The sequence below is a fragment of the Parambassis ranga genome, chromosome 18, assembly GCF_900634625.1.
Source record: "Parambassis ranga chromosome 18, fParRan2.1, whole genome shotgun sequence".
Lineage (NCBI taxonomy): Eukaryota > Metazoa > Chordata > Actinopteri > Ambassidae > Parambassis > Parambassis ranga.
Window position 1 is genome coordinate 8,910,946 of NC_041038.1, and position 20,191 is coordinate 8,931,136.

General features: G+C 40.2%; 1 pseudogene; it reads left to right on the top strand.

Moving 5' to 3' along the window:
• The first annotated feature begins 18,552 nt into the window (after nucleotides 1-18,552).
• On the top strand, nucleotides 18,553-20,116 carry LOC114451215 (homeobox protein HMX1 pseudogene; annotated as a pseudogene).
• Nucleotides 20,117-20,191: the final 75 nt, after the last annotated feature.

A 20,191-nucleotide genomic window follows, 5' to 3' on the forward strand; every position in this document is an offset into this window, starting at 1 on the left:
TAAATGCTAAATGTTTCTCTTCATAAGGTCAAAGAAGGATGAATCACATTAACAGTGCTGGTTTGTCTCGGATTTATAGGCCCAGTAAGGACACAGTCCTCTTCACTGGGATAAAGAAAATGAATCTGGCTGCACATTAACCTCAGAGGTTCTCAAAAATCTAAAAACATGAAGTGGTTTAATGGGTTCAGGGATCGATTGCTGTGATTTAGTGGTGCTGAGATTCTGTGGCGTGGCACTGGAAAAAGCGATTTTTTTGTGTCAGTGCAGCCAGTGACACACTTGAAAAACAAGTTTCACGATAAAAATGTGTTTCTAAACCCGTTAAACAGTATAAAAAATTAATTCAAATGATTCCATAATGAACCAGTCAGTTTATAAAATAACAAGTTTCATGTCTAAATAAATGTATGTCTGATATTCACCGTCCTAAAGAAAATATAAGTAGCTGAGGATCCACTATGTTCCCACCTAATCAATAAATGTCTGCCTGCTGCTCAATGTGACATAAAGAGTACGAACCAACACAATGTGCTGAAAGACACAAAAAACTTCTGAAGCAAAACTAACCACAGAGTTCCATTAGAATGATCCACAAACTTATAACTTATTGACTTAGTTTTCCGAAGCCTTCCTTGTGTCTTGAGTGGGAAAACAGTGGTAGTGGTCAAATGTTTAGTGGGATTCAAACAATCAGTGTTGGGGTAGCAGAGCGTCCATGTGTGGTCATATGAATCAGTGCACGTGATATCTGTTCAGGTTGGGACAGGTGTGAGGAAGCCTGTTAGGAGAAGATGTTTGCCTAATTTTAACGTGTCACCCGCTGCTTGTCAATAAGCTAGCTTGTGTCACTCCGATCCCGTTACACAAATTATTAATAAAAATGACTCCAAAGAAGATGAAGAATGGGAAATGAAAACAGCTCCCAGGACTAGACTATAGAAAGCTTCACAGGCTGAACTACATCCATCTGCTGTACGTCTGTAGGATAATGTACGTAAGATAAGAGAAGAGAAGATAATCCTTTATTAGTCCCTCACAGCAGAAATTCACAGGTGATGTTGGCACTTCCTTAGAAAACACCTGAACAAACAGCAAGTGAAGATGAAAACGGCCTCTCTGCTTACTGCAATGAGCAGAAAATGCGAAAGCATGTCTGTGCCTGGAGCTCTTTGTCTGATCATTCATTTTTGAACAAGAGCTCCGAGTGTTACAGCATCTTTTGACAGATGTCATCCTCCCCTTTTTATCTGCAAATTAAAGAATAACACAGATATCCTGTGACATGGAACAGTTATATATATATATATATATATATATATATATATATATATATATATATATATATATATATATATATATATATATATATATATATATATATATATATATATATATGCAGATAAAAAGTAAATCAAGTTTCAAACATATTGAGTTGTTTAGTCAGGGAAATTATTTTTTGTTGCTCTCTAAATACACTTGTTGAAAATAACATCTGTCTGAGTCACGAGAAGCACATGAGGTCTCTACTGTCTCATTATTAGACCTGGCAAATTTTCTGAGAGATGAAAGGCCTCAGAGTCTGGTGGATACGACGCTGCCACACCTGACTGGCTTCAATTTTCTGCCAGACATCAGACCCCAGCAGTGAGAAAATATGGGCAGGCTATCATGAGATTGCAACAGTACACTGTCCAAAAAAAAAGCTATGTGGTGGCTGAGCTGCTTCAAAAAAAAAGTTTCATCCAAATGTATGTGTTTACTTTACAAAACTAGTTTTTGTGGATTTTTAGTCTTTGGAGCATGACGGGATAAAATTTAAAAAACCTAATCTGTCTGTGGAGACTGAGGACAGAACATCTTAAATAAAAATAAAGCATTCTGTGTTTAGAATGCATGGACTCTGCTGTGTGATTTATAGGAGCACTGTGCACTTTCTAGCATTGTACTGGGGTTCACTGAACAAGCATCAGCACCTGAATCTTCTGTGATGAATTAGCCTGTTGACTTTAGCCAGTCATACATCACAGCGTGGCTGTCATACATAAAGATGGAGCGCACCTCAGACACAGCTCACCAACTCTCTCATAGCTGAGCTCTCTCCGTCGCCCCCTGATCAGAATGACTCATCTGGAAACCCACGAAACAGCTCCGATTATCACCTCAGATCAAATCAGTGTTTCAACTGCTTAAAAATGAGCTTAGTCTTTTGCAACATTCTGAAAAGTACACAGTAATTAAAAAGTACAATTTGTACGATTCTAGCTTAAAAAAATGAATATGTCAAAGAAATAACAGAAGTGACTAGCGATGTCCCGATCCGATCACGTGATCGGAAATCGGGGCCGATTACGTGATTTCAGACTCGATCGAAAACGGACGTCACCTCCCGATCAGGACTCGGATATATATTTATCAGGGCTGTCAAAGTTAACGCCTTCTGTGCAGGGTGGCTCTGTGTCTTGTAGTGTAGGGGTATGACGGTTGTCTTTGGTGCGAGAGGTCCAAGGTTCGAGACCTCAATGAGCCGCTGCATCGGCAGACACTCAAATGATTCGGACTCACACTCAAGGGCAAAAAAACCTGATCGGGCCATCCCTAGAAGTGATATTTACATCTAAGATGTAAATATACTGTGCATGAAGATTAGCAATGCTAACCAGCTAACACGTGCGCATACAGTTGTGTAATACGACAACCAAAGTGGCTTCAAAGCATAAAGATTGCCTCAGCTTCATCCAAAGAAGAACTCTCGATAGCTGCTAAAATTTCTAATTCTATAGCTGTTAAATGTTTTGCTTGCTGGCTATATGTTCAGCTAAATTGCATTAAATAAATAAACTGCCATATAGTTAAAAAAACGCAAGGCAGACATGTAAAAATCATATATTACCACCACAAGATGCAGAATGTATTTACACAGGTGATAAGTCTAAACTCTTGCTGTGCATCACAGTGACTCCAGATACTTATTCGGTAGCCCTGTTTTTAATATCTTGTGTTCACAGTAAACAAGAGGCAGACCTTCAAACAGTCCTTCTCTCAGTCATCAGCTCATCCATCCTCAGGGGGAACGCATGAAGGCAAAGACATGGCTGAGAATGACTCTTCTGCATTACAAATCTCTTTCAAAACTTACAGCTCTTCAAATCCAATCATATTTAATAAGCTATTTATTTTTGCCATGGTAACCATGTCCAACAATGTTGTAAGACCTTTTATTATTAAATGTAATTCATAATTATAATTATAGCCTGGAACTCTAAGCTTCAGGCACAGTGTGAACGTGGTGATAATTAGGAACAGATCTGTCTTTTATCATATATAATGGGACTTTTTTTCCTCATATTTACAGGGCAGAACAACTGTATATTGTAAATAGGCGTGGGTTGTTCTTTGTATTGTTCAGCTACAGCTATTGTTCAGAGAATTGGACCTTTAGCCCGACAGCACAAACAAATCAATACAAATTCAGGACTCCATATCTCATTTACAAACATGTTTGGTGTCATCCCCCTCCAGCTCAGGGCTCTCACGTTTCTCACGTGCTTCTTGAAAAAACAACAAACTCTGCTATATTAAATACATTGTTTAGAAAGGCAGAGCTAAAACAAACAAAAAACAGACCAATTAAATAAAGAAAGACACTTATAACCCCACATGGGCCCCTTGAACAGCGGTGGTATTTTCTGATTGGTTGAGAAATTCTATTTTCTGATTGCCCGATAGGTCGCTAATTCCAGACAGCTGTAGGAGAGCACAGCCATCGCTCTTTGACTCGTTTTATAGGAATTTCTGTGCGGCAAAGTTAATCATTTCTCCGCGTGTGATACGTCATGTGTGGCGTGTGAACTTGTTGAATTGCGTGTCTCCCGATCAATGCATGAGAGCCCTGCTCCAGCTCTGTAATACATCACTAGATAGAAATGCAGCTCTTCACCTGTCACCCTTACTCATCCCTTGGTAGCAAATGTGTGTGTGTTCATTGTGCCTGGAGGCAGGAATGCATTTTTAAAGTGAAGCTCCTTGAATCTGCTTCCTGAATTAAATTTGCCCACCTGAGGACAGTGAAAACCAAAACCTTTTGACCATTGCTTAAACCAATCAGTTATCTATAATAACCAATTTGACAACATGCAGTCTACAGGAGGCACAAAGGAGGAAAAAAATAACCCTACATGATTTATACATTTACATCTACATACATTTACAGCTTTTATTCAAAAATAATCTTATTTTTATCTCAATCAGACTTCCATTGCAGGCTGGATCCTCGATGGCCCAGATACATCCCAGCACAAGCAGCCCCAGATCGGCTACTGAACAGCCTACAGTATCCAACAGCTTTTAACATCAGCTTTTAACATCAGCCTTCTAAATGAGCTCCTTTCTAAGTTTTAATGGCTTTACAACCACATTACTAAATTGTGACAGGGCTTCTCTCTCATGTGAACAAAAGTTTAGGATGTAAGCCTCCATCAGAGTGCCCCCTTTAGTCACCCACACAGAGACTGAAGTCTTTCCTTACTCCACTTAACTGTGGATTGTTGCAGCACCTGCAGGTTCACTGCTTCAGCTGTAGTGACCTACTTTGTGCAAACAGAAGGACGACTAGTCCAATATATAAATAATAATAATGTTAAAGCAGCCAGTTCTATTAGCATGTTAACTTCTTTTCAACTGTGTATGTGTGCAATAATTTCAAACTAAATTCCTCGACTCAAAGCTCAAACTAATTGACTTTGGGTCTGAAATCTGATGGGAGCAAAGAGGAACTGTGGATGCAGCAGTTTTGCCAATCCATTGCTTTCTGCATTAATGGGGCTTCGGCCTGCCCGGGGGCAAGCCTGAGATTTTAAGTTAATAGAGTGCCGTCATTCGGCACCACACAGGCATCAGAGTGCTCATCTTCCATTAAGAATTACAGCTATCGAATCAACTTGCTCCACCCAAAAATTGAAAATCAGGATGTATATTACAGGCCGGGCCATCAGGGAAACCAGCAGAGCATCCTGTTATATTAAAAGAATAATCAATTTTAAAGTGTAAATGTTTGGTTTTCATTCGGAGGAGATTTTTGTTGTGTTGTTGGTGCATTGATGTCAATGGAGTACCTGAATAGACCTGTCATCACATGTGAGTTAACGCTCATGAATCTATGGGGTTTTGAGGAATGGCTGCAAGTCTGCAGTCTATGGAAGATTACACAAGTGCATACTGAGGTCACACCATCAGTCTAAACTGCCACATTTGGCGATTACTGAAATCACAGCATCTGTGATCTGACAAGCTGAATAAGTGCAGCAGGAGAGAACTGAGAGGGCGACATGTTTATACTGAAATATCAATGCAAATGCAAAATAACCATTTGATTTGTACATGGCCCTCACTAAGAAAACAACAGTCCTAGCCTTATTTGTAAAACTCTTGGATCCATGTACCCCCCCCCCCCCCCCCCCCCCCTTGTGGTCATGTCCACAACTGCATGTGAAAACAGTCGGACAAGACTCGCCACAAATACCGCCTTATCACTGTAAAACAGTGATAAAACAGATAACAAATATTAAAACAAACTATTGAAGAAAAGGTCATAATACAGAAGAATATAAAGAAAAAAATCAAATAAATAAATAATCCAAAATGTGACTCTGACACACTTTGAATGAGGGCCTTCTTCAAAAGTATATGGGCACAAATATGCAGGACAAACTGTAAAAATACATAAACAAAACAAATCAAAAATTAGCACATGTGAAAATTAATTAAAAATGGATGCCTAAATAGGACATACAAACACAAATAAATATGTAAATAAACATATTTTTATATTAATTAATTCCTTCATTTATTTATTTACATTTCTTCAGTGCTTTTCTTATTGCCATATTAATTTATTCCTTAAAACTTTTTTTTTTTTTTTGGGCAGTTCTGGTCCTCCACAGAAATGTAAACATTGTACTGTGTATGTAATTAATGGTGCTAATGGTCATATTATATTCTTGATCATGCAATACAAATGTCCTCCAAGGATTAATTCTAACTAACCTAATCTTTTTTTATAGTGGACTATTTTTACATTTCAACTGGATAATAAAAAGACTCCGTCTGTGTCTGTGGTTAATTCCATCTGCAGTGTTTCCTTATTTCGCCCACGCTGCGGCAGAAGGCAGCGAAGATAATAAAGTAGTATTTCTGACTCTCTAAAAAGAATACATTTTCTTGTCCTCTGAAAGGGACTCGTGATTAGCTGTCAGTCAGGGAACAATTGGAAAATCCCTGCTGTGCCTTTTCATCGCACACCTACCACACATTTGTAGTTCCAAAATTGTATGCACATCCCACAGCTTTGTGAGTTCCCCCTCACTGCAGGCTCCACCTGCTCGCTGTCATAAATCATTGAAAGAAAAAGCCAAATTTCCCTGTGTGTGACATCTGTGTGCAGGAAGCTTTTGAAGTCAGAAAACTCTTCTTTTTAAGGCCGAGCCAAGGTGACAGCAGGAGAGGGGGCAAAAAAAAAAAAAGCAATGACCGCTCTTGACACTAGAAGATCTTTATCTACTGCACATTCGTATGATGAAGAGCGGAGGTTATTCAATACAGGAACAAAGGTGTTCAGATAATTATAAGATCATTTATTTTTTTTAAAGAATAATTACAAAATCGACTTTAATTTACACAATGACTCCCATGAAGGAAGCAACAAATCTGCACAGCTTAGATGGTGCATATGGAAGGCATTGGCCATGCTGTTAGTGAATGCATGACACCCCCCCTGAGGCCATCTAGCATTCGGTGTTTCACAGCTCCTTAATTACTTTGAAGGCTGAAACTTAGCAGACGGAGTGGGCGAGACAAATGAATCCCCTAATCATGACCTACAAAGCTCTGTTTATCAACAAGAGAGCCACTGTAGACAGGTCACATGATGCTGGAAACAGAATGTGGCTTCCAACACGGCCAAGTGGGAAATGGCTTGATGGCTTGATGTATTAACGCTATCTATGGATAATAATGGACAGGGACGCTGAGGAGCTCAGGCGCTGAAGCCACTTTGCCTGTATTTGGATTAACCAGGAGTGCTAAACTTTATGCTCTGTAGTTAAATACAGTCATTATATGTGGTGAGGGGAGGTGGGGGAGTTGATGAGATCCTTCAGACGGTCTAAGTTAGAAACCAGACTTGTGAGATAAGTTGGAAATTGGGACAAATAGGCACATTCGGCATGTGTTATATGGCGCTTATTTTACAGCTTAAATGACTGACTAGATTGTTTGGAGTTCAAGCTGAGGACAGGGATAGGCAGTCCTTCATCAGCACCACACAGTATGGTAAACCCACAAAACAATATGACTTTACAGGCGATGAATGCTCTCTTCTGTAAAATAAAAACGTCAACAGATTGCACAGTAAAACCTTAACCTCCCAGTCTTGACTTTAGTCTAATATTCAAAGAAAACATATCTTGGAGTGCTTCTGAGCAGCCCGATAAAGCACAGGCCAACCTTGAGCTCACCGAGAATAGCAGCAATTTGCAGCCTGAAATCACATTTCCCTGATTTAAAACCATTCTGACGGCATCTCCAGTTACTTCACCAGCAAACCATTATGAGAAAATAATCCCCTAAAAATAGACAAGAGCCATAAACAGAGGGGAAAACACCAGCTAGTGTTACATGCTGACATGGGGCATGATAGAAATTCCCTGCTATGATGTTACAACTTTATGTTCTCTCTCAGCTTGAATGAGTCGTCTTCTTTAGGCGGATCAATGGCATTCCCGTTATCATCGATGCCATCAGATGATTGGGCCGCTCTCTCCGTCAATAAAGCCAATGTCATTTTGCTGCTACAAGCTGATTCGCCGAAGGTGAGTGCAGCAGCTGATGATTACCTTCACTTTCTCACATAGAGATTAAGAGACAAGAGACTCGGCTGTGTGCTTGTGTACAACCCTCAAATCTGACAGTTCTGAGGAAAGCATCCCTTTAAGAGCTCTGCTGCAGCACAGAAAAGCCCATTGTCAGGGATTTTACTTTGCTCCTAGTCTCTGGAGGACAGCTATTATTTCAGCACCTGCCTCACTTGTGGCTGTTATCTTTGTAAATCCTCCCTCCTCAATGAGTGCTTCCTGCAAAGGTCAAACCAGGAGGGTTAGCCTAACAAAACGGCTGATAGGACTTTCACATTATAATATAATCGTCAGAGATGTTGACATCTTTTTAAAGCTTAACAATTTGCAGCACTTGTTTCAGGTGCAGCTTAATTCACAATGTCATCGTTTCTCAGTGTATATCTTTACCTCATGCATAATATAATGGACACACACACACACGCTGGTGGTGTCAGGATAGGAGGGCACTAATAAATTATTTAGCCGCACAGATAAGAACAAGTCAAGGTCTCAGTAGGGGTGGACTGATTGAATGAAACCCGGGTGCCAAGAAGGAATGTGTTTAAAACTTTAATATTATGCATTAAACTGATTACGATTCGCAGATTCGGTGCAGATTTAAATTGCAAATATGGCATGATTTTAATTTAAAATTGTGAATGTGAGCAGCTCAGGAGATTTGCTTGGCAGAAATCAGATGCCGCTTTGTCCTTACAAGACTAAAACAGCCTCTGTACTGTAGCTGTCTCCTCCATAGAAGAAAAAAACACACACACACACACAGTCCCAGGTGGAAACAGAAGTCTTCACTGACATTAATGAGTGCCAGTGATTAAGTCTGTGACAGGTACGTTGGACACCTGCGGCCTCCCTGCTCTGGTAAAGCCAGTAGTCTGGGTTCTGGAGGGTGGGAGGTGTCTGCAGCTGGCAGATCAGTCTTCACCATTAGCAAGGAAACGCCAAGAGTGAGACACACGGTCAGGCTGCATGCACCACCTGGGAAGCTAATAAGGTGGCTAAAGACATTGTGTCGTGAATGGAGGAAAGTGAAATGACCATCAGGCGTGTTAGGAACGTTCCATTTCACTATAGATCACAGTATAAGTCTTTTTTAATAAAACTGATTGTGTTTAGGACAAGCTCGCCAGGTTTTCAAAAGGCTGCTAACAAGATGCTAAATGGCACCACACCATCTTTGCTGCATTGCTGCTTTCACATGCAAACTAGCTTCCCTGCTAGCTACTTTAATTGATTCTTCAGCAGTTGTTTAAATGTTTTTAGACATTTGTGTATGATTGGTTATCAATTCCATCATCACATATGTCCGTGCATGCTGCTTAGCATGCTATCTTAGGTAGCAAAGGAGGTAGAAAGTAGTTTGACACTGTACTGAAGCAAGAGGAGGACTTACTGTTCTTTTTTTTAAGTAGGGGTTGTATTATATGTACAGCATTGCAGCTTTGCTTTTCTACTCTTGGTTCTTTTTGTGGTAGAATATTTGTTTTTGATTTAAGGTTATAGCCTCAGGGTCAAACCTTTTTGGTGAGAAATATAGAATGCTCTGCAGCTCGTTGTGACATCCTGAATAGATTACAAAGAGAGCACACTGTTAGAAAAGCCCTCAAAGATTAGATTAAATATTATTGCCTGTCAAATTCAATCATTTGTGGTATGCAAACCTTTACAGCACGTACTGTGCTGACTCAGAAATGCTCGTGTACGAGGTCGGTAAATCTGTAGAGGCAGCTCTGCGTGTCTGTGTCTTCTTAAATAAGACATCTTACGTCGGAGAATGAAATGATTTTCTAATTCTGAAGAAGACAAGACTGCTGGAGGCGATGCAAATGACGACCGCCTCTAACTGGACTCCCAGGAAAAGCCTCTCCGCAGAGCCCATGCCACCCGCACACTGATTTTTAGACTCTTGTTGATATGAAAGCTCACTAATTTGCATTATGATGGAAGTGTTTTTCTCTTACTAGAGATGGCCTCCTGCAGTTAATTATTTTTTTCTGTGTGTGTGTGCACAGGAGTACCCTGTGACAGGCGATATTCCCCTGTCTGAGCTCCTCTGAAGGACTAATTTGATTTGACAGGCTGTGGACAGAGAAGCCGTGCATGTGTAGGAGCCCTCTGTCTGCCTGTAATGAATTAAGCCGTACATCAGGCGCAGGAGGACGACGCAGACCCAGCCTCGGCCTCAGACGTGTGTGCTGCACGGCTCCAGCCGGCCATGCATAATTTGGCACCGACTTGTGCTTGTCTTAATTTTCAGCACAGGAACCACGGAGACAAGTGCACTCGCAATACAAACTGGCCAATTTGTCTTTTGTCTGATTCCAATGACAGCTCAGAGGTTTGCAGACCTCGCTGGCCTCAGGTGAAGGAAGATTTAGGAACAATCTATACACTGACGTATTGATTTAAAATACAATAACATGGATTTACAGCAAAGAAAGGAGGCCTTGAGCAAATTAAATTATGCCTCCAGGCAAAAATCTCAACTCGGTTGGAAGTCAATATCTGTCTGAAGCAGTTGTCAGCTATCTTAGTCTCAAGGTCTTATCACCTAAGGAGGTCCAGGGGGACACAGCGGCAAACAGTGGAGGGTGGAGGCACAGCTTGGTGAAGACTGCTGAGTTCAATCATGGCAGTTAGAAACAAGAAGATGATTCCCGCAGACCAGGAATGTGTCCGTTCTCCACAACACGATCCAAATGTTTAGAGTGTCAACTAACCAGGTCCTGAAACTCAGTGTTCAGATTCAGCATATCTCAAAGGACAATCTGCCATTTTAAAGAGAGATCCTGAGACATTCTGCACCAATTTGTAACCATTGCTGAGATTTGAGAAACAATAGAAACATCCAAAGGTCTCTAGCTTACAAGAAAGCTTGATCAGTAAGGGTCTGCATCAAGATGATGGCCCTGGGATCAAAGGGGAGTGCTGCCGGTACAGCTGATAGAAAAGTGTTGCTATTACTGAGAGAGAGAGAGAGAGAGAGAGAGAGAGAGGGCAAGGTTCAGAGCCACCATCTCACAGCTGCCATATTAAACTGAAGTATCCTCCCCCCGGCTATTACCTCGTCCTTGAGGACAATGATGATTATTTTGTCCCATGAAATGTAATGTCCACTTACTTGCCTTAGACATTTTCAGCACACAGACATAATAATACTAATAATAATCCAGGTAACAGATAATAATGTAATTCTGTTCTCTGACTGGTGAGACTTTCTTCCAGTAAATGATCCATTAATGAGCTTCCTCCTGATTGGCTGTTGGACAGCACTAAGGCTTTGTTGCAGCCTCTCAGGGAAAATAAACTCAACACAGAGACTTATAGGAGACAGCTACTGTACTGCAGCTACGGCTATTTATAAAGGGTTGATTGATAAGTGTGCAGCCTGAGCTAAAAGAATGCTGCTTGGTAGAAATGTTCATATTGGAGGTCATTAAAGAGTTCCACAGCAACCCTCACTATCAAAATGGCAAGCGACCTCTCACTCGCCCATCCTGCAAAAGAAGTTGATAAATCAGGAGGAGTATGTGTGCACATAACTGCATCCCTCTTCTACCTTAAGCCATGAAGTTATTGATCATCCCTCACTCTCATAATTAATGCATATATATATATAATATGTTTGGGTGGAAGAGTAGGACTTAATATTAAAGAAGCGTCTCTCTTGGGGGAAAGCTATGCCTCACTAAGTGTAACACTGCCATCTAGTGACAACACACTGCCATTACAAAACATGACCTCAGCAGCAAGTGTGTCCTTTCAAAATAAATGTCAGCGTTTGTCACCACTCGGAATGAAGTTTCTAACCTGTAGGAGAACTGTGGACTGTTAACATGACAAATTATTTACAGACTCCATATACTATTCTATATGATCCTATATGTACGTCTACGTCTTTCCTTATTCTGATGGGCTCTGCTGCCCTCAGCTGATTAATAATGGTAACAAACTGCAACACTTACAATCCAGTCTAAACTTGACTGATTTTGAGAAGGTTGCATATGGTGTGAACTTATTCTGAAGCTTTTCTGGTTTGTATTAATATTTTTCAGCTGTTTATTATATAAATAATACAAAATACTGAATAATTATTTCCATAATGGAGGCACAAAACCAGTCTCACAGCCTAAATATGTGATTTCTTTTCCTCAGTAAGGGTCTCTGTTTCTCTTCATCATGTCCTGGCAGAAGCCAGAATAATGTGATGTGAGCGTCATGAACAGGCACCAGATGAAGTTGGGTGTTTACAGCTCCAGGCTTCAAACCTTCTTCTGTCACAGAATTAAAATCATTAGCTCACGCTGACTCTGAAAGGCCTCGTTTATTCCAACTCTGAGCACATCTATGTCACGAACTTCAACTGTTCCCCTGAAATTCAGTTTTAAGCAGAATATTTGGCTTGTTTAGCAAAAAGCACTCATACTGAGGAGATGATGAAGAACTAACAGCAGAGCTGAGGCAGCAACAGTGTGATGACTTGTGATAAACGTTTTATTTAAATAGAAGTTGAATTATTCTTTAAATTTAAATAGAAATGTTATTATTCTTTATAAAAATGTGATTTCACAATTTTCAAAAACCCTTAACACCAGTTTGCAAAAATAAAAGAAAAAACTGTCAAAGTAATGGTTTTAAAAAAAAGTTTTTCAAAATAAAATTTCCTGCCAATTGAACCGTCTTATGAGAAGTTAAGTTGCAAAAACTGCGTAAAAAGAGTCATAATGTAAAATCTATTTAAATAGTTTACACATAAGCAGGTTAGTTGTAACTGCACAAACAAATTCTTAAAGAAATTAAATGTATTAAAAAAACAACAGCATGTTTTTGCCTCTTATGCTGAACCCCAAACCCAAGTCTTTCTTTATGACTGTCAGCAATAACGCATCCAGCTCAGAAAATTAGAAACTGCATATATACAGATTCAAATTATTACGTCACAAGAACTTTCCTGTCCTCATGCGTAAAGACGGACCAAGCGGCTGACTGATAAAAGTTTGTTTTTATTTTTTCCTATATGAAAATCTTCTTAAATTAATTTAAATACGCAATCTTTCGCTGTGTAGGCCCACGTGAGGCGGGTGTGACGCAGGAAGTTTTAAAAATAATAACGATAATGACGATGTTTTTTCGATGGTTTAGGCCTACAGGCTACAGAACAGACCAAATTATACAAATACAATGAACAAGATTCACACAATCACTTTACTCCTGTAAAATTGACAGGGTCACAATTGTCTTTAAATGATTCAATGCATGCAAACGTAAATAAAGTGAACTTTAAATAAACTTTTACGCATAAAAAAAAATTAAAAGATCAAAATGTTTTGTTCGTTTTTAATTTCATATATTTTCTTTACTTTTATGCCGCACAGCCGTTTGTTTTGTTTAAAAGCTGCTGTTGAGGAATCACGGCTGAATATTCCAAATATTAGAAAAAAAAACCACAAACATGCTTTTACCGACCAAAAACCAGCGACTTAAAAAAAATCAAAATGTAAAAAAACATCTGTCTTGAGTGGAGGTTGCGGGGTGGATTCCCAGGACAGCATCAGCCGTGGGTTGAGGAGACGGACTTGCGTGACAAGAGGAGGGAAAAGAGGACTTCGTGTGGAAATCTGTCCTGCAGGCACACATTATGGACTCTTTCATCTTTCATGCCGCTCCGGCCTTTTCCCTTTGCCCTGCCCCTCTGCATGTATGTTTAATAAGTCAGCGCAAGTTTACGGAAAGAGAAAGTGGACAAAACACAAAAAATAAAACTCTTAGAAAGTTCTTTTCAAAACAATAAATATAGGGTGAATCGTTGCATTTTTATATAATAATAATAATAATAATAATAATAATAATAATAATAATAATAATAATAATAATAATAATAATAATAATAATGTTATTGGAATATTATTATTATTATTATTAACATTTTATTTATAATAATTTCGATTTTTTTTTTCCTGCTGTTTTTCTGACTTTTTTCATGTTTACAATGTCATTTCATTTTTCCATATTTGTTTACTTTTCAAAGTGTCAAAGTTTAAAGTTTGGCAGGATTGTGATGAATAATAATAATGATTATAATGTGTAATCAGGTAGTCTTAATACTCCACTCACACTTTGTATGTTGGAGGCCCTCACAGTTCCCTCATTATAGGTGAAGTTGGAGGAAGCCCTCCGCCTGCTGCTCTAATAGCCTGTGTACTCCCAGCTATCCTTCAGGGGCATGATTTATTAAAAAATATGGACCCTGTGTATAAGCTAATATGACAGAAGTGCTTTGACCTCGGGGGGCAGTGCACTCTCTCCACAGCAGTCAGCTGCTACCTTTCAGCGAGCACGGCTTTTCTCTCACGCGATATATTCCTGTGTATGTGAGGGTCTTCAACTCCATGTCTCCTGTTTTTTTTTTCCTCCCCCACAGCAAACAGACTTATTCAAGTTTGTGGAAACAACCTGAACCTCAGGAGGGTCAGATGGAGTTCACACAGGGCACTATCTAAGAAAAAACTTCTCTATTTTTAGGAATCCATTAAGTTTTGGAGAAGTTTTAAAAGCCTCAAACATTTATCTACAAGTTTTTCTTCAATTGCTGCATCTACATTTGACCTGAGGTTACTGGCACTGCTGAATACTTAAGAGAGGAAGCTGTGCTCTCATTGATCTGATGGCTGCAGAGTGTTGCAGAGGGCCTTGTGTTCCATCAGGAGTGTTTCCTGCATGCATTAAAGCTCCATTATGTTCTCTTTTCCTAAAGACAGCACTAAAAACAGACTTTAAGTGAATGAAAATTAAGCACAAACCTGGTTATAGATAACATTTTTCTGCCAGACTATGTGTGGCTGCAGTCTGCAATGTGTTTAAAATATCAAGCGTTTTCCTCCTTTGTGCTGAACTGACAAGCTGGCTCTAACAGGGGTTAATTTGCCATACAAGGGTTAAACAAACAGCCATCAATAGTTTATTTCAGCCGGTCTTTGCTTTTGGGCTTTCCTGACATGAAATTCAAACCCCGGTCATTTTTGTTAACAGGTTTTGTTGTGCGAGGCTGCGAAAGCTTTCGCAGTAATAAAGCAAACAGCTCCCAGAATGCCAGAATGAATCGGAGGCTCGGGGTGCACTGAGCTGAGGGCTAATAGGGATTAGGCAGGAGAAGTATGTGTCAGTTTCAATGGGTGTAATCTGGAGTGTTCTTTTTGGAGTTTCTGAGCAGGTATAAAACGCAGATTAAGAAGCATTTCTGATAAGTGTCAGCGGGAGCCCTGAGGTCTGTTTTCACGCAGGGCGCGGCGCTGACCCCTCTGACACCAACTCCATGTTTAAAGCCTCATCTGATGGGCAGCGCTTCAAGCAGGAAAGAAGAGGGAGAAATAAATGGAGGACTGTGTGAGGAGGGCAGCGGGAGACAGATTCGTCAATAAGTCCACGCTCGATGTGGCATAAAGGGGCCTTCTGCTTGACCGACTCTGTGAGGGCCGACCTAAGATGTCTGGACCTTTCTGACCTCACATACACTCTGACATTCTGGGCCATGGCTTTGACCTCAACAGCTCGCGTCGACACACTGGCCCATTATGGTGGCAGGAGAAACGACAGCGAGGATCCGTAACAGGATGTCAATATTCCTGCCCTGAATTATGGAAATAAAGCAGCAGTGATGAGGATTATAATCCAATAATCTGTTCTGCACAGTTTCTGTCTTGCTCCAAACAAGTAACATTTCATGATTTTTGTCTGTTTATAGAGGATTTTATATTGTTTGAAAAGCAATATGATGATATGAAAATGAGAAAATTGATTAGGCACAGCACTTAGATTTTTTTTTACACAGACATACAATGATCTTTTTACACAATAAATGTAGATTTTAGCTGCACTTTGCAACACCCACATTAATTACACTTCATGTACACTACAACAGGCATGACAGCTACTTTTATGTGCTTTTTATTAATGAACTATTTTTGTCTATATTTATGTCTTTTTTTACCATCAGACACTTTTCATTGTTTCTAGCAGGTAATTTAGGGGTTAAGGCTGCAGTGCTGTCTTTAATTAAGAGATCTTGAACACTGTGCTTCACAAGAGACGGGACGGGAAGTTAGATGAGATCATTTTGCATTTTGCAGTGACCTCCGAGCTGATCATGTTTTTTTTTGCACATTTAAATAACCACACCTTCCCATTCACCTACACACTCAGATGCTGAGTGTTTTTTGTTTATACACAGAATTTCAAAAGAGTCCAGGATAAGTATGATGATGACTGAAGAAACAACACATTATCAGACACACAGACCTGTGTGCTTACAAAAAATACATTTAACTACACAAAGCAAAGAGGGAAAAATACAAAATAAAACTACAATGCCTATTAAAAAATAATGTATTTTATTTCCTGACAGAATCTAAAAGCAAATCTAAAAATGAATCGTGCTCTGAATTAAAAAAAAACATAATAACCTAAAATATATATATATATATATATATATATATATATATATATACATTTTTTACATTGATTTAAAAAAAAATCTCAGCTGCTCACAGACTTTTCTATCATTTAAAAGCTTCTTTTCTAAAAACTCTACTCTGTATCCTTGGATTTTGTTGCTGGTTTAAAGTGGGCGGGGCTTCATTTAAACATCATCCTCTCTGCACCAATCAGAGGTCAGGCTCAGCAGAAATTAAATAAAGTGATGACAGTTTTTTTTTCCTTTGGTCACAGTAAATTTAATGTGATAAAAACACAGGGACACAGTCACAGTGGTGAAGAGTGTCTTCATCCTCTGTGTAATTTCTTTCAAATATATTAATTTTGACATTTAAAAAAAAACAACAGAAGAAGAAGTTAATTTTAGTTTTAATTACTTTTGGACACTTTTAACCCTCCACACAGACATTTCACTTTTACCATCTGTGGAGGTGTTTTGTTATGAGCAGAGTATTAGCCTGCTGAGCTAATACTTGCAAAGAGGCTTTTATAAAGTCAGTTGAGTGGCAGAAAGGAGAACTGTTGTGTGTCTGATCACAGGCCATGACAGTTTATTTCTGTGTTCACACTTGACTGTGGTGTTGTGTTCTTTCTTTTATTTGTTAAAAAGTTGATCAGCATGCAGGCTGGAATGTTCTGAGGCTGCTTACAGATGAAAGTAAGCTTTTCTTTTTAAATCCTATTATAGCACTGCAAACGCAGTGCTGGTTTACTCCACTGTTCAGTTTCCTGGCTAAACATTTTCCACTTTCAGCACTAATTAACTCATTGTAAGCTGTCAGTCTTTAGGCATTCAGGGCCTCTCTCGGTGAAAGATACATTATTTCTCCATGGATAATCTGGACTTCACAAGGCATTGGAAAGATTGCCTAAACCGTGGTGAAATATTTCTGTCCCAGACTGTATGAAAGTGAGTAATTTGGGCAAAAATGTATTGCTACAGAGAAGTCCTTTAAATCTAGTGGAGGGAGAATAACAATATTATCACTCCAAAATCCAGACTGATGCCTCTGTGGCTAATTTTGGGACACATGATTGCAAACGATACCTAAAAACAATAAAAATCTAGTTTTTCTTGGAGGTTTGACCAATCATGGGAACATAAACAGACCTTTTCAGGGGGTTAGGACACAAGTGGTGCTGGGTAGCCATAGCCTTTAAATATATAAAAACAATTTAATGTTTACCACGTGGGTTTTAAAAAGAAAAACAGCAGGAGTTATTTAAATGTCATTGTTGTGTGCAGGAAATTCAGATAACCTATTACTATAAACAAGTTCATATGTTAAAAAAAATGTGGGAACATACAAGGTGAAAGATGTTTCACTACAATAATCAGATTTAAATCTAATAAAAAAAAAACTATTATTTTGACTTGGCTAATATCGGTCCATATAAAGAGCCATTACGCACGTTTTTCTGGTTTTCTGCAGATTAATAAACTCGGTTTAATCTGGCCTTTATGGACAAACATCTGTTTTGTTTAATAATAACTATATAACAATAATAGGTCCCTTTTTAAAATACTTTTTTTTACCGGTTGTCTAGACCTTTACCCCAATTTTTGTCTTGACAAATGAGGAAAAAAATAAAATAAAAAAATGTTTGTTGCCCTTCATTAAAGAGAACATATGGAGCATCCGTGTAATTTAAACAAAAAAAAACAAACAAAAGTAGCAATTTCATGGGTAAAAAAATATTTTTTGTTTGTTTTCATTGGTCGTTATGGCGCAGAATTGAGGGCCTGGGCTGACAGTAAAATGTGCATACACAAATGTAACCAATAGGCGGTACTGTGCCATTCTGCATGAAGCTCTCTCTTCATCTCCAGCCCTCAGGACAACACCGTGTATCTCTGCTGAGGTTTGCTCCCTAATTGACCTAAATACAGCATCTCTGCGGTCCCCTAAGGCAGACTATCACACAGCCTACAAGAGGGGCTCTGAAGAGTAAGAGACTGTCTGGCGTCTTTTGTTTTCCTCCTGGAGTAATCAGACCAAAGACTGAATTTCGCTGTCTGGATCAGGGTGTCCTCTCGTGGAATGCGCCGGGATGGTTTACGCAGAGCGGATGAGGGACATGAAGCTTTCTATGGAATGATTTGATACATTCTGCGTGTGGAGGGTTTTTAAAGAAGCGTAAGAAAGGGAACATGTTGGACGATAAAATACCGGGGTCGAAGTTAAATCCTCCGACGAGAGGTTCATCTTTTTACATTGAGAATTTGCTGGGAACTGCAGACAGAGGGGCTTCAGCCGGGGAGCGGGTGGAGGCTCCGGGAGTCAAAGTTACCGTACACAGCCCGGTGATCTATCCCGGGCTGGAAACGAGGCGTCTGAGCGGCAGTGAGGTGTTGACATGGAGCGGAACGTTTCCAAGCGGAGAATACAGCAGCGCAAGAAGTGAGTTCTGACCGTCCGCTTGTTCCAGGCTTCTCTGGCTCTGGCGGAGATGTGGTGGCTTTCCTTGCTGTAATAACACAAATCATAACATAACACCTAACAGCAGCTGCTCTAGTGTTTCAGAGGATAAACGGTCGGGAGCACCGTTACCTCCTCCGTGCGTAAAACAACCCAACTCTTATCAGCCAACAAAGTCCGGGTCTAACAGAGCAGCCTCAGTCTTCAAACAGCGCACAGTTGGTGCTTATTTACAGTCTTGGAGAGGCAGAGGTCATGAACGCGCACAGCAGATCACTTATACGCTGGTTTTCCTTCTTTTTTTCAGGTCCGCTATACAAGACCAGCTTCAGGGATGAACACACAGACCGCGCAGACAGCGATCGGGATTCTCCCAGTTTAGCGGGACAGGAGGAGGAGGAGGAGGAGAACGATGGACCGGAGGAAAAGGGGGACGAGAGTTTGACGGATGACAGGGAAGAGGAAGACACGCGCTCCTCCTGCGTCTCTCGTGAGGACAGCTGTGACACAGGTGAGGTGCAGCCACACATTTCCGAGCATTCTGCATCACGCATGCGCCTGCAGCAATAAGACGAGATTTTATAGGCTCATAAGAGGCTGGCAGGACCAGTGGTGTCTAATGGTGTTGTTATCATCACACATCGTTCCCATACATATATAGTATAGGAACTCTTTTGAGTAATCCGGCCAGTGGTCATTAGATTAGGTGATGATCAGATGATAACAACTGATAAGAAACTACTAAATGGGATGATAATATCCCAGATAGGTGAAGAGGGAAGATGTGGTTATGTTTTGGTTGATTATCCAGGATAAAAGTAAAAATACAAACATTATATATTCTTATCAGGTGATGTGAAAGTGATGCGAAAGAAGAAGACGCGCACGGTGTTCAGCCGGAGTCAGGTGTTCCAGCTGGAGTCCACCTTTGACCTCAAGCGTTACCTGAGCAGCTCGGAGAGAGCCGGGCTGGCCGCCTCGCTGCACCTGACCGAGACTCAGGTGAAGATCTGGTTCCAAAACCGCAGGAACAAGTGGAAGCGGCAGATCACTGCGGACATGGAGGCTAGCAGCGTCACCACTGCTGCGACCACCATCCCCTATGCTGCCCAGAGGGTCGTCAGAGTTCCCGTGCTGTACTGCGAGAATGTCACCACGCCGGCTACGCTCACCAGCCTTCCTCACATGACGCCGCCGGTAGCAGCTGGCTTCTCTAATTCTATCAGCTATCCACTGACTGGTCATTTCACACATCCGGTGTCCTTTTTAACACCACAGATGAGCGGGCTGGTGTGACTTTAAGAAGAGACACACAAAGCCTGTGACTCAATGAATCCAATAAAGATGCTGCAACATGTTCACTCTTCAGTT